Genomic DNA, 25054 nt, shown 5'->3' on the forward strand with positions numbered 1-25054 from the left:
AGCCAGCATCACTGCCCAAGAGTCAGTGTCTAGAGACAGAGTGATATTACTGAGAAAACAAGCTGATATATTCTATTGTGCAATGCTAAATAGTGAAGCCAGAACAACACCCCAACTATGAAGCACTTTCTATAAAATGCAGACAGATCATGGCTGTGGTTGAGCTCTACTTTTGACTTACATTTGGCACAGGAGTCCTGATATTGGCCGTACAGTTCCTATTCGTGAACAAGTTGCTGACAAGAAAACCCCAAAGAGGAGCACTTATGAGCATGAAGAAGCACAAGTGGTTCCATTTGAAGTAATCTTGGAGCAAGGACTTTTTCTTTTGCATTACCAATGGAGGCTTTTGTCATATGGAACTGCCCCCCAACAAAAAGCACTTACTGAATTTCATTGACAAGTCAATGCTCATGTTAGGGAAATAAGAATGACTCTCTGAAACTGGTGTTTAAACAAACTTTTCCAGAACGTAATTTCAAAGTGCATGCAGACAAAGACATCAACACTACCCCAACAAGTAGCACTTACTGCATTCAAAAGTCAAGTCAGTGCTTGTGCCAGGGTAATGTGAATGACCAGGTAGAGTGAAAACTTCATGGTATTTTTCAAAACTTGAGATACTTGCAGTTATTGAGGCCAAAGTCACAACCAAGACAACCCCAAAGAGAAGCACTTATGATTGCAGAAGCCAACAGTGGCTCAAGTTGAGGTCGTCTTAATGTGTTTGCTTCACAATGTCTTAAATGGTGGTCACAACAAGTAGAACTTACTGAAAAAAACAAGTCAATGCTCCTGTTGAACTCCACTGAATCCAGATATTCCTATCAAAGTGGCTGCTGTACTCCAGATCTTCTTCCGATGTCTTCTTGGCCGTCTCTGGTGAGTTGTGCTGGCTAAGGTATGTGACCAGTATAAGTACCGTATGCCATAGCCCCACCTTCTTTTCAGGGTTTCAACGACTGTGGTAATGGCCATTCTGCAAATGGGCCTTCAATGTGTAGTCAATTTACATACAAGCCGTCAACAAAGTTATCGATGCAGACCAACAAGAGACATCAAATACATAGCCAGTGATCAGCCAAACAAGTTGAATCATTGTGAAACTTCAAAATCATTTTTGCAACTGTCTTTGGTACCCATTGAAGGATTACATTGTCATTGACATTGTAAAGATGCAAGGCCTCATGGGAGTCAGACTCTGGATCCAGTTTATTTGCTGCTAAAAGAACACTGTTCCCAAAAAAGGTTATGCACAGCTATGAAATGATCCAGGCTCCATTTGGCTCTGTCTCACTCAGAGCCTGGATAGCTCAGTCGGTAGAGCATCAGACTTTTAATCTGAGGGTCCAGGGTTCAAGTCCCTGTTCAGGCGGTTGTATTACTATGTAATTATTGTAAGATATTAAACACAATACTAGACCATACAATTTTAATGACTCATGCCGGCATGTAGACAGAATTTGGACTTGCCTAATGCGAAAAGAACTTCCCGTGGTTCCCCTACATCAAAAACACTGCATGTGATATATCATATCAGATTGATCACCAACCCTCATCAAATTCAACCCTACATGGCGGTATTGCATTGTATGGTTCCATGGTGTAATGGTTAGCACTCTGGGCTTTGAATGCAGTGATCCGAGTTCAAATCTCGGTGGAACCTAGAACTTTCTTGAGTTGACTGTAAACTGCAAACCAATGTGTGCCATGGTCCCACCCTCTTTTTTCAACGAGTGTCAATTTACATGCAAGCCATCAACAACAGTGTTTATGGAGCCAAGAGCCATACAATATCATGGACATTGATCAAAGTAAAAGTTCAGTTTAGTTTATTACTGAAAAAGAAACAATTCTTGTATTTCGATTTTAAAGCCAGCATCACTGCCCAAGAGTCAGTGTCTAGAGACAGAGTGATATTACTGAGAAAACAAGCTGATATATTCTATTGTGCAATGCTAAATAGTGAAGCCAGAACAACACCCCAACTATGAAGCACTTTCTATAAAATGCAGACAGATCATGGCTGTGGTTGAGCTCTACTTTTGACTTACATTTGGCACAGGAGTCCTGATATTGGCCGTACAGTTCCTATTCGTGAACAAGTTGCTGACAAGAAAACCCCAAAGAGGAGCACTTATGAGCATGAAGAAGCACAAGTGGTTCCATTTGAAGTAATCTTGGAGCAAGGACTTTTTCTTTTGCATTACCAATGGAGGCTTTTGTCATATGGAACTGCCCCCCAACAAAAAGCACTTACTGAATTTCATTGACAAGTCAATGCTCATGTTAGGGAAATAAGAATGACTCTCTGAAACTGGTGTTTAAACAAACTTTTCCAGAACGTAATTTCAAAGTGCATGCAGACAAAGACATCAACACTACCCCAACAAGTAGCACTTACTGCATTCAAAAGTCAAGTCAGTGCTTGTGCCAGGGTAATGTGAATGACCAGGTAGAGTGAAAACTTCATGGTATTTTTCAAAACTTGAGATACTTGCAGTTATTGAGGCCAAAGTCACAACCAAGACAACCCCAAAGAGAAGCACTTATGATTGCAGAAGCCAACAGTGGCTCAAGTTGAGGTCGTCTTAATGTGTTTGCTTCACAATGTCTTAAATGGTGGTCACAACAAGTAGAACTTACTGAAAAAAACAAGTCAATGCTCCTGTTGAACTCCACTGAATCCAGATATTCCTATCAAAGTGGCTGCTGTACTCCAGATCTTCTTCCGATGTCTTCTTGGCCGTCTCTGGTGAGTTGTGCTGGCTAAGGTATGTGACCAGTATAAGTACCGTATGCCATAGCCCCACCTTCTTTTCAGGGTTTCAACGACTGTGGTAATGGCCATTCTGCAAATGGGCCTTCAATGTGTAGTCAATTTACATACAAGCCGTCAACAAAGTTATCGATGCAGACCAACAAGAGACATCAAATACATAGCCAGTGATCAGCCAAACAAGTTGAATCATTGTGAAACTTCAAAATCATTTTTGCAACTGTCTTTGGTACCCATTGAAGGATTACATTGTCATTGACATTGTAAAGATGCAAGGCCTCATGGGAGTCAGACTCTGGATCCAGTTTATTTGCTGCTAAAAGAACACTGTTCCCAAAAAAGGTTATGCACAGCTATGAAATGATCCAGGCTCCATTTGGCTCTGTCTCACTCAGAGCCTGGATAGCTCAGTCGGTAGAGCATCAGACTTTTAATCTGAGAGTCCAGGGTTCAAGTCCCTGTTCAGGCGGTTGTATTACTATGTAATTATTGTAAGATATTAAACACAATACTAGACCATACAATTTTAATGACTCATGCCGGCATGTAGACAGAATTTGGACTTGCCTAATGCGAAAAGAACTTCCCGTGGTTCCCCTACATCAAAAACACTGCATGTGATATATCAGATTGATCACCAACCATCATCAAATTCAACCCTACATGGCGGTATTGCATTGTATGGTTCCATGGTGTAATGCTTAGCACTCTGGGCTTTGAATGCAGTGATCCGAGTTCAAATCTCGGTGGAACCTAGAACTTTCTTGAGTTGACTGTAAACTGCAAACCAATGTGTGCCATGGTCCCACCCTCTTTTTTCAACGAGTGTCAATTTACATGCAAGCCATCAACAACAGTGTTTATGGAGCCAAGAGCCATACAATATCATGGACATTGATCAAAGTAAAAGTTCAGTTTAGTTTATTACTGAAAAAGAAACAATTCTTGTATTTCGATTTTAAAGCCAGCATCACTGCCCAAGAGTCAGTGTCTAGAGACAGAGTGATATTACTGAGAAAACAAGCTGATATATTCTATTGTGCAATGCTAAATAGTGAAGCCAGAACAACACCCCAACTATGAAGCACTTTCTATAAAATGCAGACAGATCATGGCTGTGGTTGAGCTCTACTTTTGACTTACATTTGGCACAGGAGTCCTGATATTGGCCGTACAGTTCCTATTCGTGAACAAGTTGCTGACAAGAAAACCCCAAAGAGGAGCACTTATGAGCATGAAGAAGCACAAGTGGTTCCATTTGAAGTAATCTTGGAGCAAGGACTTTTTCTTTTGCATTACCAATGGAGGCTTTTGTCATATGGAACTGCCCCCCAACAAAAAGCACTTACTGAATTTCATTGACAAGTCAATGCTCATGTTAGGGAAATAAGAATGACTCTCTGAAACTGGTGTTTAAACAAACTTTTCCAGAACGTAATTTCAAAGTGCATGCAGACAAAGACATCAACACTACCCCAACAAGTAGCACTTACTGCATTCAAAAGTCAAGTCAGTGCTTGTGCCAGGGTAATGTGAATGACCAGGTAGAGTGAAAACTTCATGGTATTTTTCAAAACTTGAGATACTTGCAGTTATTGAGGCCAAAGTCACAACCAAGACAACCCCAAAGAGAAGCACTTATGATTGCAGAAGCCAACAGTGGCTCAAGTTGAGGTCGTCTTAATGTGTTTGCTTCACAATGTCTTAAATGGTGGTCACAACAAGTAGAACTTACTGAAAAAAAACAAGTCAATGCTCCTGTTGAACTCCACTGAATCCAGATATTCCTATCAAAGTGGCTGCTGTACTCCAGATCTTCTTCCGATGTCTTCTTGGCCGTCTCTGGTGAGTTGTGCTGGCTAAGGTATGTGACCAGTATAAGTACCGTATGCCATAGCCCCACCTTCTTTTCAGGGTTTCAACGACTGTGGTAATGGCCATTCTGCAAATGGGCCTTCAATGTGTAGTCAATTTACATACAAGCCGTCAACAAAGTTATCGATGCAGACCAACAAGAGACATCAAATACATAGCCAGTGATCAGCCAAACAAGTTGAATCATTGTGAAACTTCAAAATCATTTTTGCAACTGTCTTTGGTACCCATTGAAGGATTACATTGTCATTGACATTGTAAAGATGCAAGGCCTCATGGGAGTCAGACTCTGGATCCAGTTTATTTGCTGCTAAAAGAACACTGTTCCCAAAAAAGGTTATGCACAGCTATGAAATGATCCAGGCTCCATTTGGCTCTGTCTCACTCAGAGCCTGGATAGCTCAGTCGGTAGAGCATCAGACTTTTAATCTGAGGGTCCAGGGTTCAAGTCCCTGTTCAGGCGGTTGTATTACTATGTAATTATTGTAAGATATTAAACACGATACTAGACCATACAATTTTAATGACTCATGCCGGCATGTAGACAGAATTTGGACTTGCCTAATGCGAAAAGAACTTCCCGTGGTTCCCCTACATCAAAAACACTGCATGTGATATATCATATCAGATTGATCACCAACCCTCATCAAATTCAACCCTACATGGCGGTATTGCATTGTATGGTTCCATGGTGTAATGGTTAGCACTCTGGGCTTTGAATGCAGTGATCCGAGTTCAAATCTCGGTGGAACCTAGAACTTTCTTGAGTTGACTGTAAACTGCAAACCAATGTGTGCCATGGTCCCACCCTCTTTTTTCAACGAGTGTCAATTTACATGCAAGCCATCAACAACAGTGTTTATGGAGCCAAGAGCCATACAATATCATGGACATTGATCAAAGTAAAAGTTCAGTTTAGTTTATTACTGAAAAAGAAACAATTCTTGTATTTCGATTTTAAAGCCAGCATCACTGCCCAAGAGTCAGTGTCTAGAGACAGAGTGATATTACTGAGAAAACAAGCTGATATATTCTATTGTGCAATGCTAAATAGTGAAGCCAGAACAACACCCCAACTATGAAGCACTTTCTATAAAATGCAGACAGATCATGGCTGTGGTTGAGCTCTACTTTTGACTTACATTTGGCACAGGAGTCCTGATATTGGCCGTACAGTTCCTATTCGTGAACAAGTTGCTGACAAGAAAACCCCAAAGAGGAGCACTTATGAGCATGAAGAAGCACAAGTGGTTCCATTTGAAGTAATCTTGGAGCAAGGACTTTTTCTTTTGCATTACCAATGGAGGCTTTTGTCATATGGAACTGCCCCCCAACAAAAAGCACTTACTGAATTTCATTGACAAGTCAATGCTCATGTTAGGGAAATAAGAATGACTCTCTGAAACTGGTGTTTAAACAAACTTTTCCAGAACGTAATTTCAAAGTGCATGCAGACAAAGACATCAACACTACCCCAACAAGTAGCACTTACTGCATTCAAAAGTCAAGTCAGTGCTTGTGCCAGGGTAATGTGAATGACCAGGTAGAGTGAAAACTTCATGGTATTTTTCAAAACTTGAGATACTTGCAGTTATTGAGGCCAAAGTCACAACCAAGACAACCCCAAAGAGAAGCACTTATGATTGCAGAAGCCAACAGTGGCTCAAGTTGAGGTCGTCTTAATGTGTTTGCTTCACAATGTCTTAAATGGTGGTCACAACAAGTAGAACTTACTGAAAAAAACAAGTCAATGCTCCTGTTGAACTCCACTGAATCCAGATATTCCTATCAAAGTGGCTGCTGTACTCCAGATCTTCTTCCGATGTCTTCTTGGCCGTCTCTGGTGAGTTGTGCTGGCTAAGGTATGTGACCAGTATAAGTACCGTATGCCATAGCCCCACCTTCTTTTCAGGGTTTCAACGACTGTGGTAATGGCCATTCTGCAAATGGGCCTTCAATGTGTAGTCAATTTACATACAAGCCGTCAACAAAGTTATCGATGCAGACCAACAAGAGACATCAAATACATAGCCAGTGATCAGCCAAACAAGTTGAATCATTGTGAAACTTCAAAATCATTTTTGCAACTGTCTTTGGTACCCATTGAAGGATTACATTGTCATTGACATTGTAAAGATGCAAGGCCTCATGGGAGTCAGACTCTGGATCCAGTTTATTTGCTGCTAAAAGAACACTGTTCCCAAAAAAGGTTATGCACAGCTATGAAATGATCCAGGCTCCATTTGGCTCTGTCTCACTCAGAGCCTGGATAGCTCAGTCGGTAGAGCATCAGACTTTTAATCTGAGGGTCCAGGGTTCAAGTCCCTGTTCAGGTGGTTGTATTACTATGTAATTATTGTAAGACATTAAACACAATACTAGACCATACAATTTTAATGACTCATGCCGGCATGTAGACAGAATTTGGACTTGCCTAATGCGAAAAGAACTTCCCGTGGTTCCCCTACATCAAAAACACTGCATGTGATATATCATATCAGATTGATCACCAACCATCATCAAATTCAACCCTACATGGCGGTATTGCATTGTATGGTTCCATGGTGTAATGCTTAGCACTCTGGGCTTTGAATGCAGTGATCCGAGTTCAAATCTCGGTGGAACCTAGAACTTTCTTGAGTTGACTGTAAACTGCAAACCAATGTGTGCCATGGTCCCACCCTCTTTTTTCAACGAGTGTCAATTTACATGCAAGCCATCAACAACAGTGTTTATGGAGCCAAGAGCCATACAATATCATGGACATTGATCAAAGTAAAAGTTCAGTTTAGTTTATTACTGAAAAAGAAACAATTCTTGTATTTCGATTTTAAAGCCAGCATCACTGCCCAAGAGTCAGTGTCTAGAGACAGAGTGATATTACTGAGAAAACAAGCTGATATATTCTATTGTGCAATGCTAAATAGTGAAGCCAGAACAACACCCCAACTATGAAGCACTTTCTATAAAATGCAGACAGATCATGGCTGTGGTTGAGCTCTACTTTTGACTTACATTTGGCACAGGAGTCCTGATATTGGCCGTACAGTTCCTATTCGTGAACAAGTTGCTGACAAGAAAACCCCAAAGAGGAGCACTTATGAGCATGAAGAAGCACAAGTGGTTCCATTTGAAGTAATCTTGGAGCAAGGACTTTTTCTTTTGCATTACCAATGGAGGCTTTTGTCATATGGAACTGCCCCCCAACAAAAAGCACTTACTGAATTTCATTGACAAGTCAATGCTCATGTTAGGGAAATAAGAATGACTCTCTGAAACTGGTGTTTAAACAAACTTTTCCAGAACGTAATTTCAAAGTGCATGCAGACAAAGACATCAACACTACCCCAACAAGTAGCACTTACTGCATTCAAAAGTCAAGTCAGTGCTTGTGCCAGGGTAATGTGAATGACCAGGTAGAGTGAAAACTTCATGGTATTTTTCAAAACTTGAGATACTTGCAGTTATTGAGGCCAAAGTCACAACCAAGACAACCCCAAAGAGAAGCACTTATGATTGCAGAAGCCAACAGTGGCTCAAGTTGAGGTCGTCTTAATGTGTTTGCTTCACAATGTCTTAAATGGTGGTCACAACAAGTAGAACTTACTGAAAAAAAACAAGTCAATGCTCCTGTTGAACTCCACTGAATCCAGATATTCCTATCAAAGTGGCTGCTGTACTCCAGATCTTCTTCCGATGTCTTCTTGGCCGTCTCTGGTGAGTTGTGCTGGCTAAGGTATGTGACCAGTATAAGTACCGTATGCCATAGCCCCACCTTCTTTTCAGGGTTTCAACGACTGTGGTAATGGCCATTCTGCAAATGGGCCTTCAATGTGTAGTCAATTTACATACAAGCCGTCAACAAAGTTATCGATGCAGACCAACAAGAGACATCAAATACATAGCCAGTGATCAGCCAAACAAGTTGAATCATTGTGAAACTTCAAAATCATTTTTGCAACTGTCTTTGGTACCCATTGAAGGATTACATTGTCATTGACATTGTAAAGATGCAAGGCCTCATGGGAGTCAGACTCTGGATCCAGTTTATTTGCTGCTAAAAGAACACTGTTCCCAAAAAAGGTTATGCACAGCTATGAAATGATCCAGGCTCCATTTGGCTCTGTCTCACTCAGAGCCTGGATAGCTCAGTCGGTAGAGCATCAGACTTTTAATCTGAGGGTCCAGGGTTCAAGTCCCTGTTCAGGCGGTTGTATTACTATGTAATTATTGTAAGATATTAAACACGATACTAGACCATACAATTTTAATGACTCATGCCGGCATGTAGACAGAATTTGGACTTGCCTAATGCGAAAAGAACTTCCCGTGGTTCCCCTACATCAAAAACACTGCATGTGATATATCATATCAGATTGATCACCAACCCTCATCAAATTCAACCCTACATGGCGGTATTGCATTGTATGGTTCCATGGTGTAATGGTTAGCACTCTGGGCTTTGAATGCAGTGATCCGAGTTCAAATCTCGGTGGAACCTAGAACTTTCTTGAGTTGACTGTAAACTGCAAACCAATGTGTGCCATGGTCCCACCCTCTTTTTTCAACGAGTGTCAATTTACATGCAAGCCATCAACAACAGTGTTTATGGAGCCAAGAGCCATACAATATCATGGACATTGATCAAAGTAAAAGTTCAGTTTAGTTTATTACTGAAAAAGAAACAATTCTTGTATTTCGATTTTAAAGCCAGCATCACTGCCCAAGAGTCAGTGTCTAGAGACAGAGTGATATTACTGAGAAAACAAGCTGATATATTCTATTGTGCAATGCTAAATAGTGAAGCCAGAACAACACCCCAACTATGAAGCACTTTCTATAAAATGCAGACAGATCATGGCTGTGGTTGAGCTCTACTTTTGACTTACATTTGGCACAGGAGTCCTGATATTGGCCGTACAGTTCCTATTCGTGAACAAGTTGCTGACAAGAAAACCCCAAAGAGGAGCACTTATGAGCATGAAGAAGCACAAGTGGTTCCATTTGAAGTAATCTTGGAGCAAGGACTTTTTCTTTTGCATTACCAATGGAGGCTTTTGTCATATGGAACTGCCCCCCAACAAAAAGCACTTACTGAATTTCATTGACAAGTCAATGCTCATGTTAGGGAAATAAGAATGACTCTCTGAAACTGGTGTTTAAACAAACTTTTCCAGAACGTAATTTCAAAGTGCATGCAGACAAAGACATCAACACTACCCCAACAAGTAGCACTTACTGCATTCAAAAGTCAAGTCAGTGCTTGTGCCAGGGTAATGTGAATGACCAGGTAGAGTGAAAACTTCATGGTATTTTTCAAAACTTGAGATACTTGCAGTTATTGAGGCCAAAGTCACAACCAAGACAACCCCAAAGAGAAGCACTTATGATTGCAGAAGCCAACAGTGGCTCAAGTTGAGGTCGTCTTAATGTGTTTGCTTCACAATGTCTTAAATGGTGGTCACAACAAGTAGAACTTACTGAAAAAAACAAGTCAATGCTCCTGTTGAACTCCACTGAATCCAGATATTCCTATCAAAGTGGCTGCTGTACTCCAGATCTTCTTCCGATGTCTTCTTGGCCGTCTCTGGTGAGTTGTGCTGGCTAAGGTATGTGACCAGTATAAGTACCGTATGCCATAGCCCCACCTTCTTTTCAGGGTTTCAACGACTGTGGTAATGGCCATTCTGCAAATGGGCCTTCAATGTGTAGTCAATTTACATACAAGCCGTCAACAAAGTTATCGATGCAGACCAACAAGAGACATCAAATACATAGCCAGTGATCAGCCAAACAAGTTGAATCATTGTGAAACTTCAAAATCATTTTTGCAACTGTCTTTGGTACCCATTGAAGGATTACATTGTCATTGACATTGTAAAGATGCAAGGCCTCATGGGAGTCAGACTCTGGATCCAGTTTATTTGCTGCTAAAAGAACACTGTTCCCAAAAAAGGTTATGCACAGCTATGAAATGATCCAGGCTCCATTTGGCTCTGTCTCACTCAGAGCCTGGATAGCTCAGTCGGTAGAGCATCAGACTTTTAATCTGAGGGTCCAGGGTTCAAGTCCCTGTTCAGGTGGTTGTATTACTATGTAATTATTGTAAGACATTAAACACAATACTAGACCATACAATTTTAATGACTCATGCCGGCATGTAGACAGAATTTGGACTTGCCTAATGCGAAAAGAACTTCCCGTGGTTCCCCTACATCAAAAACACTGCATGTGATATATCATATCAGATTGATCACCAACCCTCATCAAATTCAACCCTACATGGCGGTATTGCATTGTATGGTTCCATGGTGTAATGGTTAGCACTCTGGGCTTTGAATGCAGTGATCTGAGTTCAAATCTCGGTGGAACCTAGAACTGTCTTGAGTTGACTGTAAACTGCAAACCAATGTGTGCCATGGTCCCACCCTCTTTTTTCAACGAGTTTCAATTTACATGCAAGCCATCAACAACAGTGTTTATGGAGCCAAGAGCCATACAATATCATGGACATTGATCAAAGTAAAAGTTCAGTTTAGTTTATTACTGAAAAAGAAACAATTCTTGTATTTCGATTTTAAAGCCAGCATCACTGCCCAAGAGTCAGTGTCTAGAGACAGAGTGATATTACTGAGAAAACAAGCTGATATATTCTATTGTGCAATGCTAAATAGTGAAGCCAGAACAACACCCCAACTATGAAGCACTTTCTATAAAATGCAGACAGATCATGGCTGTGGTTGAGCTCTACTTTTGACTTACATTTGGCACAGGAGTCCTGATATTGGCCGTACAGTTCCTATTCGTGAACAAGTTGCTGACAAGAAAACCCCAAAGAGGAGCACTTATGAGCATGAAGAAGCACAAGTGGTTCCATTTGAAGTAATCTTGGAGCAAGGACTTTTTCTTTTGCATTACCAATGGAGGCTTTTGTCATATGGAACTGCCCCCCAACAAAAAGCACTTACTGAATTTCATTGACAAGTCAATGCTCATGTTAGGGAAATAAGAATGACTATCTGAAACTGGTGTTTAAACAAACTTTTCCAGAACGTAATTTCAAAGTGCATGCAGACAAAGACATCAACACTACCCCAACAAGTAGCACTTACTGCATTCAAAAGTCAAGTCAGTGCTTGTGCCAGGGTAATGTGAATGACCAGGTAGAGTGAAAACTTCATGGTATTTTTCAAAACTTGAGATACTTGCAGTTATTGAGGCCAAAGTCACAACCAAGACAACCCCAAAGAGAAGCACTTATGATTGCAGAAGCCAACAGTGGCTCAATTTGAGGTCGTCTTAATGTGTTTGCTTCACAATGTCTTAAATGGTGGTCACAACAAGTAGAACTTACTGAAAAAAAACAAGTCAATGCTCCTGTTGAACTCCACTGAATCCAGATATTCCTATCAAAGTGGCTGCTGTACTCCAGATCTTCTTCCGATGTCTTCTTGGCCGTCTCTGGTGAGTTGTGCTGGCTAAGGTATGTGACCAGTATAAGTACCGTATGCCATAGCCCCACCTTCTTTTCAGGGTTTCAACGACTGTGGTAATGGCCATTCTGCAAATGGGCCTTCAATGTGTAGTCAATTTACATACAAGCCGTCAACAAAGTTATCGATGCAGACCAACAAGAGACATCAAATACATAGCCAGTGATCAGCCAAACAAGTTGAATCATTGTGAAACTTCAAAATCATTTTTGCAACTGTCTTTGGTACCCATTGAAGGATTACATTGTCATTGACATTGTAAAGATGCAAGGCCTCATGGGAGTCAGACTCTGGATCCAGTTTATTTGCTGCTAAAAGAACACTGTTCCCAAAAAAGGTTATGCACAGCTATGAAATGATCCAGGCTCCATTTGGCTCTGTCTCACTCAGAGCCTGGATAGCTCAGTCGGTAGAGCATCAGACTTTTAATCTGAGGGTCCAGGGTTCAAGTCCCTGTTCAGGCGGTTGTATTACTATGTAATTATTGTAAGATATTAAACACAATACTAGACCATACAATTTTAATGACTCATGCCGGCATGTAGACAGAATTTGGACTTGCCTAATGCGAAAAGAACTTCCCGTGGTTCCCCTACATCAAAAACACTGCATGTGATATATCATATCAGATTGATCACCAACCCTCATCAAATTCAATCCTACATGGTGGTATTGCATTGTATGGTTCCATGGTGTAATGGTTAGCACTCTGGGCTTTGAATCCAGTGATCCGAGTTCAAATCTCGGTGGAACCTAGAACTGTCTTGAGTTGACTGTAAACTGCAAACCAATGTGTGCCATGGTCCCACCCTCTTTTTTCAACGAGTGTCAATTTACATGCAAGCCATCAACAACAGTGTTTATGGAGCCAAGAGCCATACAATATCATGGACATTGATCAAAGTAAAAGTTCAGTTTAGTTTATTACTGAAAAAGAAACAATTCTTGTATTTCGATTTTAAAGCCAGCATCACTGCCCAAGAGTCAGTGTCTAGAGACAGAGTGATATTACTGAGAAAACAAGCTGATATATTCTATTGTGCAATGCTAAATAGTGAAGCCAGAACAACACCCCAACTATGAAGCACTTTCTATAAAATGCAGACAGATCATGGCTGTGGTTGAGCTCTACTTTTGACTTACATTTGGCACAGGAGTCCTGATATTGGCCGTACAGTTCCTATTCGTGAACAAGTTGCTGACAAGAAAACCCCAAAGAGGAGCACTTATGAGCATGAAGAAGCACAAGTGGTTCCATTTGAAGTAATCTTGGAGCAAGGACTTTTTCTTTTGCATTACCAATGGAGGCTTTTGTCATATGGAACTGCCCCCCAACAAAAAGCACTTACTGAATTTCATTGACAAGTCAATGCTCATGTTAGGGAAATAAGAATGACTCTCTGAAACTGGTGTTTAAACAAACTTTTCCAGAACGTAATTTCAAAGTGCATGCAGACAAAGACATCAACACTACCCCAACAAGTAGCACTTACTGCATTCAAAAGTCAAGTCAGTGCTTGTGCCAGGGTAATGTGAATGACCAGGTAGAGTGAAAACTTCATGGTATTTTTCAAAACTTGAGATACTTGCAGTTATTGAGGCCAAAGTCACAACCAAGACAACCCCAAAGAGAAGCACTTATGATTGCAGAAGCCAACAGTGGCTCAAGTTGAGGTCGTCTTAATGTGTTTGCTTCACAATGTCTTAAATGGTGGTCACAACAAGTAGAACTTACTGAAAAAAAACAAGTCAATGCTCCTGTTGAACTCCACTGAATCCAGATATTCCTATCAAAGTGGCTGCTGTACTCCAGATCTTCTTCCGATGTCTTCTTGGCCGTCTCTGGTGAGTTGTGCTGGCTAAGGTATGTGACCAGTATAAGTACCGTATGCCATAGCCCCACCTTCTTTTCAGGGTTTCAACGACTGTGGTAATGGCCATTCTGCAAATGGGCCTTCAATGTGTAGTCAATTTACATACAAGCCGTCAACAAAGTTATCGATGCAGACCAACAAGAGACATAAAATACATAGCCAGTGATCAGCCAAACAAGTTGAATCATTGTGAAACTTCAAAATCATTTTTGCAACTGTCTTTGGTACCCATTGAAGGATTACATTGTCATTGACATTGTAAAGATGCAAGGCCTCATGGGAGTCAGACTCTGGATCCAGTTTATTTGCTGCTAAAAGAACACTGTTCCCAAAAAAGGTTATGCACAGCTATGAAATGATCCAGGCTCCATTTGGCTCTGTCTCACTCAGAGCCTGGATAGCTCAGTCGGTAGAGCATCAGACTTTTAATCTGAGGGTCCAGGGTTCAAGTCCCTGTTCAGGCGGTTGTATTACTATGTATTTATTGTAAGATATTAACCCTTTAGGCGCCAGAGATTATGGATGAAATAGATGTATAAATAAAAAACTTCCTGAGATACAGAGAACTGAAGCCGGGGCACAGCTCTGGGTCGGCAGTGCCCCTGGAGGCCCGTAGAAGCTCCACACTCCAGTTGATTCTTGGATAAAAGGGTACCCAGCCGGTCTCGAACTCGCGTGAGGCGGAGCAGGGATCATCCACCCCGCACACGGCCAGACTTTGCCCGGCCAGGGAGCACCTTCTGCGGGTCGGAGGCTCCGGGTCGGAGCCCCTGGAGCCTGGAGCCCTCACCGGGCCCCGAACTCGGCTGCCGGAGGAAGTGCAGTGCCTCATGGATAAAAGGGCACCCAGCCGGTCTCGAACTCGCGTGAGGCGGAGCAGGGATCATCCACCCCGCACACGGCCAGACTTTGCCCGGCCAGGGAGCACCTTCTGCGGGTCGGAGGCTCCGGGTCGGAGCCCCTGGAGCCTGGAGCCCTCACCGGGCCCCGAACTCGGCTGCCGGAGGCAGTGCAGTGCCTCATGGATAAAAGGGCACCCAGCCGGTCTCGAACTCGCGTGAGGCGGAGCAGGGATCATCCACCCCGCACACGGCCAGACTTTGCCCGGCCAGGGAGCACCTTCTGCGGGTCGGAGGCTCCGGGTCGGAGCCCCTGGAGCCTGGAGCCCTCACCGGGCCCCGAACTCGGCTGCCGGAGGCAGTGCAGTGCCTCATGGATAAAAGGGCACCCAGCCGGTCTCGAACTCGCGTGAGGCGGAGCAGGGATCATCCACCCCGCACACGGCCAGACTTTGCCCGGCCAGGGAGCACCTTCTGCGGGTCGGAGGCTCCGGGTCGGAGCCCCTGGAGCCTGGAGCCCTCACCGGGCCCCGAACTCGGCTGCCGGAGGAAGTGCAGTGCCTCATGGATAAAAGGGCACCCAGCCGGTCTCGAACTGGCGTGAGGCGGAGCAGGGATCATCCACCCCGCACACGGCCAGACTTTGCCCGGCCAGGGAGCACCTTCTGCGGGTCGGAGGCTCCGGGTCGGAGCCCCTGGAGCCTGGAGCCCTCACCGGGCCCCGAACTCGGCTGCCGGAGGCAGTGCAGTGCCTCATGGATAAAAGGGCACCCAGCCGGTCTCGAACTCGCGTGAGGCGGAGCAGGGATCATCCACCCCGCACACGACCAGACTTTGCCCGGGGAAGGGCCACTCTGGCTGGGCATGGCCCCCACTGAGCACCCCCTGGAACCCCTGGAGCCCCCGGAGCACCTCCAGAGCCACCCCCACTCCTCCAGACTCTGCCCGGGGAAGGGCCACTCTGGCTGGGCATGGCCTCCGCCGAGCACCCCCTGGAGCCCCCGGAGCACCTCCAGAGCCACCCCCCACTCCTCCAGACTCTGCCCGGGGAAGGGACACTCTGGCTGGGCATGGCCTCCACTGAGCACCCCCTGAAGCCCCCGGAGCACCTCCAGAGCCACCCCCCACTCTCCCCAGACTATGCCCGGGGAAGGGCCACTCTGGCTGGGCATGGCCTCCACTGAGCACCCCCTGGAGCCCCCGGAGCACCTCCAGAGCCACCCCCCACTCTCCCCAGACTATGCCCGGGGAAGGGCCACTCTGGCTGGGCCTGGCCTCCGCCGAGCACCCCCTGGAACCCCTGGAGCCCCTCCAGAGCCACCCCCCACTCCTCCAGACTCACCCCGGGGAAGGGCCACTCTGGCTGGGCATGGCCTCCGCCGAGCACCCCCCTGGAACCCCTGGAGCCCCTCCAGAGCCACCCCCCACTCCTCCAGACTCACCCCGGGGAAGGGCAACTCTGGCTGGGCATGGCCTCCGCTGAGCACCCCCTGGAACCCCTGGAGCCCCCGGAGCACCTCCAGAGCCACCCCCCACTCCTCCAGACTCTGCCCGGGGAAGGGCCACTCTGGGTGGGCATGGCCTCCACTGAGCACCCCCTGGAGCCCCCGGAGCACCTCCAGAGCCACCCCCCACTCTCCCCAGACTATGCCCGGGGAAGGGCCACTCTGGCTGGGCATGGCCTCCGCCGAGCACCCCCTGGAGCCCCCGGAGCACCTCCAGAGCCACCCCCCACTCCTCCAGACTCTGCCCGGGGAAGGGCCACTCTGGCTGGGCATGGCCTCCACTGAGCACCCCCTGGAGCCCCCGGAGCACCTCCAGAGCCACCCCCCACTCTCCCCAGACTATGCCCGGGGAAGGGCCACTCTGGCTGGGCATGGCCTCCGCCGAGCACCCCCTGGAGCCCCCGGAGCACCTCCAGAGCCACCCCCCACTCCTCCAGACTCTGCCCGGGGAAGGGACACTCTGGCTGGGCATGGCCTCCACTGAGCACCCCCTGGAGCCCCCGGAGCACCTCCAGAGCCACCCCCCACTCTCCCCAGACTATGCCCGGGGAAGGGCCACTCTGGCTGGGCATGGCCTCCGCCGAGCACCCCCTGGAGCCCCCGGAGCACCTCCAGAGCCACCCCCCACTCCTCCAGACTCTGCCCGGGGAAGGGACACTCTGGCTGGGCATGGCCTCCACTGAGCACCCCCTGAAGCCCCCGGAGCACCTCCAGAGCCACCCCCCACTCTCCCCAGACTATGCCCGGGGAAGGGCCACTCTGGCTGGGCATGGCCTCCACTGAGCACCCCCTGGAGCCCCCGGAGCACCTCCAGAGCCACCCCCCACTCTCCCCAGACTATGCCCGGGGAAGGGCCACTCTGGCTGGGCATGGCCTCCGCCGAGCACCCCCTGGAACCCCTGGAGCCCCCGGAGCACCTCCAGAGCCACCCCCCACTCCTCCAGACTCTGCCCGGGGAAGGGCCACTCTGGCTGGGCATGGCCTCCACCGAGCACCCCCTGGAACCCCTGGAGCCCCCGGAGCACCTCCAGAGCCACCCCCCACTCCTCCAGACTCTGCACGGGGAAGGGACACTCTGGCTGGGCATGGCCTCCACTGAGCACCCCCTGGAGCCCCCGGAGCACCTCCAGAGCCACCCCCCACTCTCCCCAGACTATGCCCGGGGAAGGGCCACTCTGGCTGGGCATGGCCTCCGCCGAGCACCCCCTGGAACCCCTGGAGCCCCTCCAGAGCCACCCCCCACTCCTCCAGACTCACCCCGGGGAAGGGCAACTCTGGCTGGGCATGGCCCCCACTGAGCACCCCCTGGAACCCCTGGAGCCCCCGGAGCACCTCCAGAGCCACCCCCCACTCTCCCCAGATTCTGCCCGGGGAAGGGCCACTCTGGCTGGGCATGGCCTCCGCCGAGCACCCCCTGGAACCCCTGGAGCCCCTCCAGAGCCACCCCGCATTCCCCCAAACTCAGTCTGGGGACGGGCCACTCTTCCCCGGGTTGCAGGCTCTGGGACTCCGGGGATGACCACCGGGGACCAGGCCCTCCCTTCGAACCCGGGGACCCACACTTAAGCACCCCCACACGGGCTACACACCCTTGTTTCAGCCCCCTGGAGGTCCGTGCCCTTGGTACTATACCATGGAAGTCCGTGCCCTTGGTACTCCGACTGGAGTACCAAGGGAACGGCCCAGCACTCACCACAGAGGCTCGCGCCGGCCCCGGCCCACCTTTCGTCCCCGGGTACCCACACTTAAGCACCCCAACACGAGCTACACACCCTTGGTGCAGCCCCCTGGAAGTCCGTGCCCTTGGTACTCTGAGCCACTTTAAAAGATAAAAAGCACCAGGACCCCAAGGCCCTGGCTCCCCTGTCCCCTACACCACACTTGGAGGCAGGGCCCTTGCCCTCCACTGGCTGCCCCCGCGCCCAATGTACTCCATAACCGAAGAAGAGAGGGGGACCCGGAGGCCGGCCTACTAGGGTAACAGGTTTAATTTAGAGCCGGGGCTCTGGACCACAAATGCCAACAACCCCGCAGTGCGCAGGAGCCTTCGAAGCTGGATGAAACCAGAACGGGGCCCTACGATGGCGGTGACCAGCCAGTTGATAGCAAAGTGAGCCCTGGACAGGAGCTGCATTTGACAAACTCAGAGACGAGGAAGGGACCGGAGTCGGACCAAATATATCATCTGGCGCTGTGTCCAGCGTGAGGGTGAGCCAGCGCAAATCAGGACCACAAATGCCAACAACCCCGCAGTGCGCAGGAGCCTTCGAAGCTGGATGAAACCAGAACGGGGCCCTACGATGGCGGTGACCAGCCAGTTGATAGCAAAGTGAGCCCTGGACAGGCGCTGCATTTGACAAACTCAGAGACGAGGAAGGGACCGGAGTCGGACCAAATATATCATCTGGCGCTGTGTCCAGCGTAAGGGTGAGCCAGCGCAAATCAGGACCACAAATGCCAACAACCCCGCAGTGCGCAGGAGCCTTCGAAGCTGGATGAAACCAGAACGGGGCCCTACGATGGCGGTGACCAGCCAGTTGATAGCAAAGTGAGCCCTGGACAGGAGCTGCATTTGACAAACTCAGAGACGAGGAAGGGACCGGAGTCGGACCAAATATATCATCTGGCGCTGTGTCCAGCGTAAGGGTGAGCCAGCGCAAATCAGGACCACAAATGCCAACAACCCCGCAGTGCGCAGGAGCCTTCGAAGCTGGATGAAACCAGAACGGGGCCCTACGATGGCGGTGACCAGCCAGTTGATAGCAAAGTGAGCCCTGGACAGGCGCTGCATTTGACAAACTCAGAGACGAGGAAGGGACCGGAGTCGGACCAAATATATCATCTGGCGCTGTGTCCAGCGTAAGGGTGAGCCAGCGCAAATCAGGACCACAAATGCCAACAACCCCGCAGTGCGCAGGAGCCTTCGAAGCTGGATGAAACCAGAACGGGGCCCTACGATGGCGGTGACCAGCCAGTTGATAGCAAAGTGAGCCCTGGACAGGCGCTGCATTTGACAAACTCAGAGACGAGGAAGGGACCGGAGTCGGACCAAAAATATGCGCCGGCCCTGCCCCCCGCCCCGCGCAGAGCCATCGGACACGTTGAGGCTGAAGGGGACTGGCGCAGAGCCCTTGGGCCCAGGGGCTAAGCGCAGCCATCATCCTTCAAGCCGCGCCTCCTGCTGCGCGGGGGTGAGTGACAATGGGCTCGGACTGTGGTTCCGTCGGACGCGTTGAGGCTGAAGGAGACTGGCGCAGAGCCCCTGTAACAGGGGCTAAGCGCAGCCATCATCCTCCAAGCCGCGCGTCCTTCAGTGCGGGGGTGAGTGACAGTGGGCCTGGACTGTTGTTCCACCGGACGCGTTGAGGCTGAAGGGGACTGGTGCAGAGCCCCTGTGCCAGGGGCTAAGCGCAGCCATCATCCTCCAAGCCGCGCGTCCTTCTGCGCAGGGGTGAGTGACAGTGGACCCGGACTGTGTTCCCACCGGACGCGTTGAGGCTGAAGGGGACTGGCTCAGAGCCCCTGGCACAGGGGCTAAGCACAGCCATCATCCTTCAAGCCGCGCGTCCTTCAGTGCGGGGGTGAGTGACAGAGGGCCTGGACTGTTGTTCCACCGGACGCGTTGAGGCTGAAGGGGACTGGTGCAGAGCCCCTGTGCCAGGGGCTAAGCGCAGCCATCATCCTCCAAGCCGCGCGTCCTTCTGCGCAGGGGTGAGTGACAATGGACCCGGACTGTGTTCCCACCGGACGCGTTGAGGCTGAAGGGGACTGGCTCAGAGCCCCTGGCACAGGGGCTAAGCGCAGCCATCATCCTCCAAGCCGCGCGTCCTTCAGTGCGGGGGTGAGTGACAGTGGGCCTGGACTGTTGTTCCACCGGACGCGTTGAGGCTGAAGGGGACTGGTGCAGAGCCCCTGTGCCAGGGGCTAAGCGCAGCCATCATCCTCCAAGTCGCGCGTCCTTCTGCGCAGGGGTGAGTGACAGTGGACCCGGACTGTGTTCCCACCGGACGCGTTGAGGCTGAAGGGGACTGGCTCAGAGCCCCTGGCACAGGGGCTAAGCACAGCCATCATCCTTCAAGCCGCGCGTCCTTCAGTGCGGGGGTGAGTGACAGAGGGCCTGGACTGTTGTTCCACCGGACGCGTTGAGGCTGAAGGGGACTGGTGCAGAGCCCCTGTGCCAGGAGCTAAGCGCAGCCATCATCCTCCAAGCCGCGCGTCCTTCTGCGCAGGGGTGAGTGACAATGGACCCGGACTGTGTTCCCACCGGACGCGTTGAGGCTGAAGGGGACTGGCTCAGAGCCCCTGGCACAGGGGCTAAGCGCAGCCATCATCCTTCAAGCCGCGCGTCCTTCAGTGCAGGGGTGAGTGACGGTCCCATCTCCGGAGACAAGGGGCCAGGCGCGGGGGAAGCCAGTCAGACTGAAGCCCCGCGCCTGGTGGGACCTCTGTCTCGGCCTCGCTTCCAACGTGTCCGGCGTGAGGTTAGCCGGAGCAAACCACAGCCGCAAAATGTAAACAAACCCGCAGTGCGCAGGAGCCTTCGAAGCTGGATAAAACCAGAACGGGGCCCTACGATGGCGGGTCTTGAGTGCCAATAGACCAAGCTCCTTGTCTGGTATACATAGAACCATGATTTGTACCATTTTCATGGTTGATTCACGGATGATCCCTGCTCCGCCTCACGCGAGTTGGACGGCTGGGTGCCTTTTATCCATGAGGCACTGCACTGCCTCCGGCAGCCGAGTTCGGGGCCCGGTGAGGGCTCCAGGCTCCAGGGGCTCCGACCCGGAGCCTCCGACCCGCAGAAGGTTCTCCCTGGCCGGGCAAAGTCTGGCCGTATGCGGGGTGGATGGCCCTGGGTCTGGGCGGCGCTAAGATCACGGAGCGGGTCACCTCCGCGTACAGCCCGTGGTCAGCGTGACACCGTGCTCTGCCCCGAGCAATCAGAGCAAACAGGAAGCTTCTGGAAGTGCCCGGGAGTCTGGTAAAATCAAGCCGAAAATAGACCCTCTCATGCCGGGTCTGAGCGGCACTTAGAGCCCGGAGGAGCGCGGAGCGCGGGGCTCCATTCAGAGGCTCCGTGATCCGCCTTACAACCAGCTCTCACCTCCGCGTACAGCCCGTGGTCAGCGTGACACCGTGCTCTGCCCCGAGCAATCAGAGCAAACAGGAAGCTTCTGGAAGTGCCCGGGAGTCTGGTAAAATCAAGCCGAAAATAGACCCTCTCATGCCGGGTCTGAGCGGCGCTTAGAGCCCGGTGGAGCGCGGAGCGCGGGGCTCCATTCAGAGGCTCCGTGATCCGACGCTCACCTCCGCACCTCCGAACCATGACTTGACATTACGGCTGTGAAGGAGCCTTGGAAGCTGGATAAAACCAGAACGGGGCCCATCGATCGCGGTTCTCGTGTGCCCGTCAAACGAGCTCCTTGCCCGGTATCCGCACAACCAGGAAATGTACCTGTTTCGATTGCGAAAAACGTCATTCTCAAAAACCGCCCGCCCCTCCCTCCCAGCATTACCATTTTGCACATTCCGCGTGAGAGCAGCGTAAGAATTTCTCGGGAGCAGCGTGATTTAGCCCGGGAATTTTGAGCTGAACGCTTATTCCCACGAGCCCAAAAAACGACTAAGTCCAACGGTATATAGTGTACTATTGCCGAAAAACGACAGAGTCGCTCTGGTATAGTGTACTATTGCCGAAAAATGAGAGTCTTTTCAGGTTTAGTGTACTATTTCGGTTTTTACTCTAAGTCCCTCAGGGGCATATGGTGCTATACTATGATGGTCAGATCACCTCCAGGCCCCAGGGGAGTGCTTTTCTGGGGGCAAACAGTGCACTGATGATGGGGGATTATTTCATTTTGCTCATTTTGGTGTTTTTTCACATTTTAACCCATTTTCACCCCATTTGCTCACAACTTCATACTACGGCCCGGAAAAACGACAGAGTCGCTCGGGTATAGTGTACTATTGCCGAAAAATGACAGAGTCTTTTCAGGTATAGTGTACTATTTCGGTTTTTACTCTAAGTCCCTCAGGGGCATATGGTGCTATACTCTGATGGTCAGATCACCTCCAGGCCCCATTGGAGTGCTTTTCTGGGGGCAAACAGTGCACTGATGATGGGGGATTATTTCATTTTGCTCATTTTGGTGTTTTTTCACATTTTAACCCATTTTCACCCCTTTTGCTCACAACTTCATACTACGGCCCGGAAAAACGACAGAGTCCCTCGGGTATAGTGTACTATTGCCGAAAAACGACAGAGTCCCTCGGGTATAGTGTACTATTGCCGAAAAACGACAGAGTCCCTCGGGTATAGTGTACTATTGCCGAAAAACGACAGAGTCCCTCGGGTATAGTGTACTATTGCCGAAAAACGACAGAGTCCCTCGGGTATAGTGTACTATTGCCGAAAAACGACAGAGTCCCTCGGGTATAGTGTACTATTGGCTGGAAGCTCGGTTTTTTTTCTAAGACCAGCAGGGGTATATGGTACTATATTCTGGTGGTCAGATCACCTCCAGGCCCCAGGGGAGTGCTTTTCTGGGGGCAAACTGTGCACTGATGATGGGGGATTATTTCATTTTGCTCATTTTGGTGTTTTTTCACATTTTAACCCATTTTCACCCCTTTTGCTCACATCTTCAAACTCGGGCCCTGATTACAAGTTCTGACCAAATGATGACAAACACGGTATTTATTATGTATTTTTTTCATTTTTTTTATTTTTCCAACTTATACATCCATCATTGGTGCCAGGCAGGTTGTGGAGAAAGCAGTGAAGAAAGGAGAGAGCCATCACAGAAAAGATGTCCATCCAGGGTCAAGGTACCCTGCACTTTTACATATCCAAATGACAGCATTTAAAGTTTTTTAGCGTATGGTATCTCTCGTTGCATGGAACCGCACAGAGGCCAACGCCACACTGACGGCACCTGTACTTTGTTTGCCGCCTGCCTTTGGTACGAGAGCGGTCAGAGCACACGGCGCAGTCTGGACGTCCCTCTGCTTGACAAAGCCAATGACGCTCTGTGAGTCTCTGTGGCATTTCACCCTCCGGTCTTGAGCGCCTTTCTTGTTTTTTGGAGTGATCAGCCAGTAATGCATCAATAATCTTCTGAATGTAAACCTTTAAAGGTTTGTGTGGGCCTGGAGTGGATTTGGTGTATATGATGTGTGAGTTGACAATACTTATGCTTATAATGGCATTGAATATGCGATGATACCATTTCCGGGACCTGTGTGGAAAGAGGTATGTCTTCATCCTCTGGTCAGCAGTGTCCACTCCACCCATGTAGGCGTTGTACTGGTCGACACATACAGGTCTTTTGATGTCACGGAAGCCAGTGTCATCTGTCTTGGATCGGATCCTCCTCTGAACACAATCATTTCCATGGACTGTGGACAACATGGTGAGACGTTTAGTATCGTGCCAAGCACAAGCCAGGAGTTTTCCCTTTCTGCAAAAAACTGGGTCATCTCCTTTTTTCAGCTGTAAGACACTTTTACCAAGGCATTTTGGCATCCCCAACCTGGTAATCCTTACCGTCCCACACAGTCCAGTTTCCAAATCTGCTAATTCATTTGCAATTACAGGCGAGGTATAGTAACTGTCCATGTAAATCTCGTGTCCTTTGCCCGTAAAGGGAGAAACCAACTCACGGACAACTGCGTGTGTTGCACTGATGTTGCTTGCATTATTTTTGTACTGTCCAGTGTGCATTGACCAGCGCAAAACATACCCTGAACAGCTTTCACTCAGGGCATACACTCTATAGCCATATTTGTCAGGTTTATTCGGAGAGTAACATTTTAGTGAAGATCTCCCCTTGAAAGCTATTGTCATTTCATCTAAAGAAAGCTCCTTGATTGGACTGTAAACTGCTGCAAATTTGGGAATAATCAAATCTATTATTGGGCGGACTTTGAACAGTTTATCGTGCCCGGGCTCGCCTGTTCTCACATAATCATTATTGTTGACAAAATGAAAGAACGAAAGAATGATTTCAAATCTGTTTCTTGACATTACATTTCCAAATCCAGGCGTTTGTGTAAGCCAAAATGTTCCCCAGTAATCCTCGATTTCAGGTTTCTCAACAAGGCCCATGGAGAGATGCAAAGCGAAGAAAGCTTTCATTTCGGTGACTGATACATCATACCACTCAAGAAATCTTGAATGTGGCTTCAGAATCATAGGTGCCATACACTGATGTGCATATCTATTTGTCTCATCAGTAATGAAAGTCCAAAACTGATCGGTCAGAAAGAGTGACAGAATATCAAATGGATTAGCATCCGTCAGATCCATCTCTCCTGTGTAGCCAACTGGGTCTTCAAAAGGTTTGATCCATGCCTCAAATACCTCGACCTCTCTCAGCATGTCCCAGCTCTCATCCACCGGGCAAGTTTTACTGCAGCCACTGGTTCCACTGGTTCCTCGCCTCCGTCTGTCCTTTGCACCTGTCCGTTGTTTCGAAGTCCCTTCATCTCCACTTGGAAATCCATCGTCACTCTCGGGGAGATAATACCCTTCAGAGTCAGAATCTGCTGTAAATTGCATGCCACGTGTACTTCCTCCAGCCATTTTTTTCCTTACCGGATCTGCCCTGGATCATACCTGGCTAATAAAGGGAAGTTGCACCGAACCGACCAATGACTGAAGTGATTCATTTTCTACTATTATTTC

General features: G+C 48.6%; 11 non-coding genes across 11 annotated transcripts; all 11 read left to right on the top strand.

Moving 5' to 3' along the window:
- Window positions 1–1302: 1302 nt before the first annotated feature.
- On the top strand, window positions 1303–1375 carry trnak-uuu (transfer RNA lysine (anticodon UUU)). Its single transcript has one exon. It is a non-coding gene; the product is annotated as a tRNA-Lys (tRNA).
- Window positions 1376–1594: 219 nt separating this feature from the next.
- Window positions 1595–1666, top strand: trnaq-uug (transfer RNA glutamine (anticodon UUG)). Its single transcript has one exon. It is a non-coding gene; the product is annotated as a tRNA-Gln (tRNA).
- Window positions 1667–5044: 3378 nt separating this feature from the next.
- Window positions 5045–5117, top strand: trnak-uuu (transfer RNA lysine (anticodon UUU)). The gene has a single exon. It is a non-coding gene; the product is annotated as a tRNA-Lys (tRNA).
- A 219-nt stretch (window positions 5118–5336) lies between these two features.
- Window positions 5337–5408, top strand: trnaq-uug (transfer RNA glutamine (anticodon UUG)). The gene has a single exon. It is a non-coding gene; the product is annotated as a tRNA-Gln (tRNA).
- A 1509-nt stretch (window positions 5409–6917) lies between these two features.
- Window positions 6918–6990, top strand: trnak-uuu (transfer RNA lysine (anticodon UUU)). The gene has a single exon. It is a non-coding gene; the product is annotated as a tRNA-Lys (tRNA).
- Window positions 6991–8791: 1801 nt separating this feature from the next.
- On the top strand, window positions 8792–8864 carry trnak-uuu (transfer RNA lysine (anticodon UUU)). The gene has a single exon. It is a non-coding gene; the product is annotated as a tRNA-Lys (tRNA).
- Window positions 8865–9083: 219 nt separating this feature from the next.
- trnaq-uug (transfer RNA glutamine (anticodon UUG)) lies at window positions 9084–9155 on the top strand. Its single transcript has one exon. It is a non-coding gene; the product is annotated as a tRNA-Gln (tRNA).
- Window positions 9156–10664: 1509 nt separating this feature from the next.
- trnak-uuu (transfer RNA lysine (anticodon UUU)) lies at window positions 10665–10737 on the top strand. The gene has a single exon. It is a non-coding gene; the product is annotated as a tRNA-Lys (tRNA).
- A 1801-nt stretch (window positions 10738–12538) lies between these two features.
- On the top strand, window positions 12539–12611 carry trnak-uuu (transfer RNA lysine (anticodon UUU)). The gene has a single exon. It is a non-coding gene; the product is annotated as a tRNA-Lys (tRNA).
- Window positions 12612–12830: 219 nt separating this feature from the next.
- Window positions 12831–12902, top strand: trnaq-uug (transfer RNA glutamine (anticodon UUG)). The gene has a single exon. It is a non-coding gene; the product is annotated as a tRNA-Gln (tRNA).
- A 1510-nt stretch (window positions 12903–14412) lies between these two features.
- Window positions 14413–14485, top strand: trnak-uuu (transfer RNA lysine (anticodon UUU)). Its single transcript has one exon. It is a non-coding gene; the product is annotated as a tRNA-Lys (tRNA).
- The last annotated feature ends 10569 nt before the right edge of the window (window positions 14486–25054 follow it).

This window comes from Eucyclogobius newberryi, unplaced genomic scaffold, assembly GCF_026437365.1.
Source record: "Eucyclogobius newberryi isolate DKJ021-1_F unplaced genomic scaffold, fEucNew1.0.hap1 SCAF_87, whole genome shotgun sequence".
Lineage (NCBI taxonomy): Eukaryota > Metazoa > Chordata > Actinopteri > Gobiiformes > Gobiidae > Eucyclogobius > Eucyclogobius newberryi.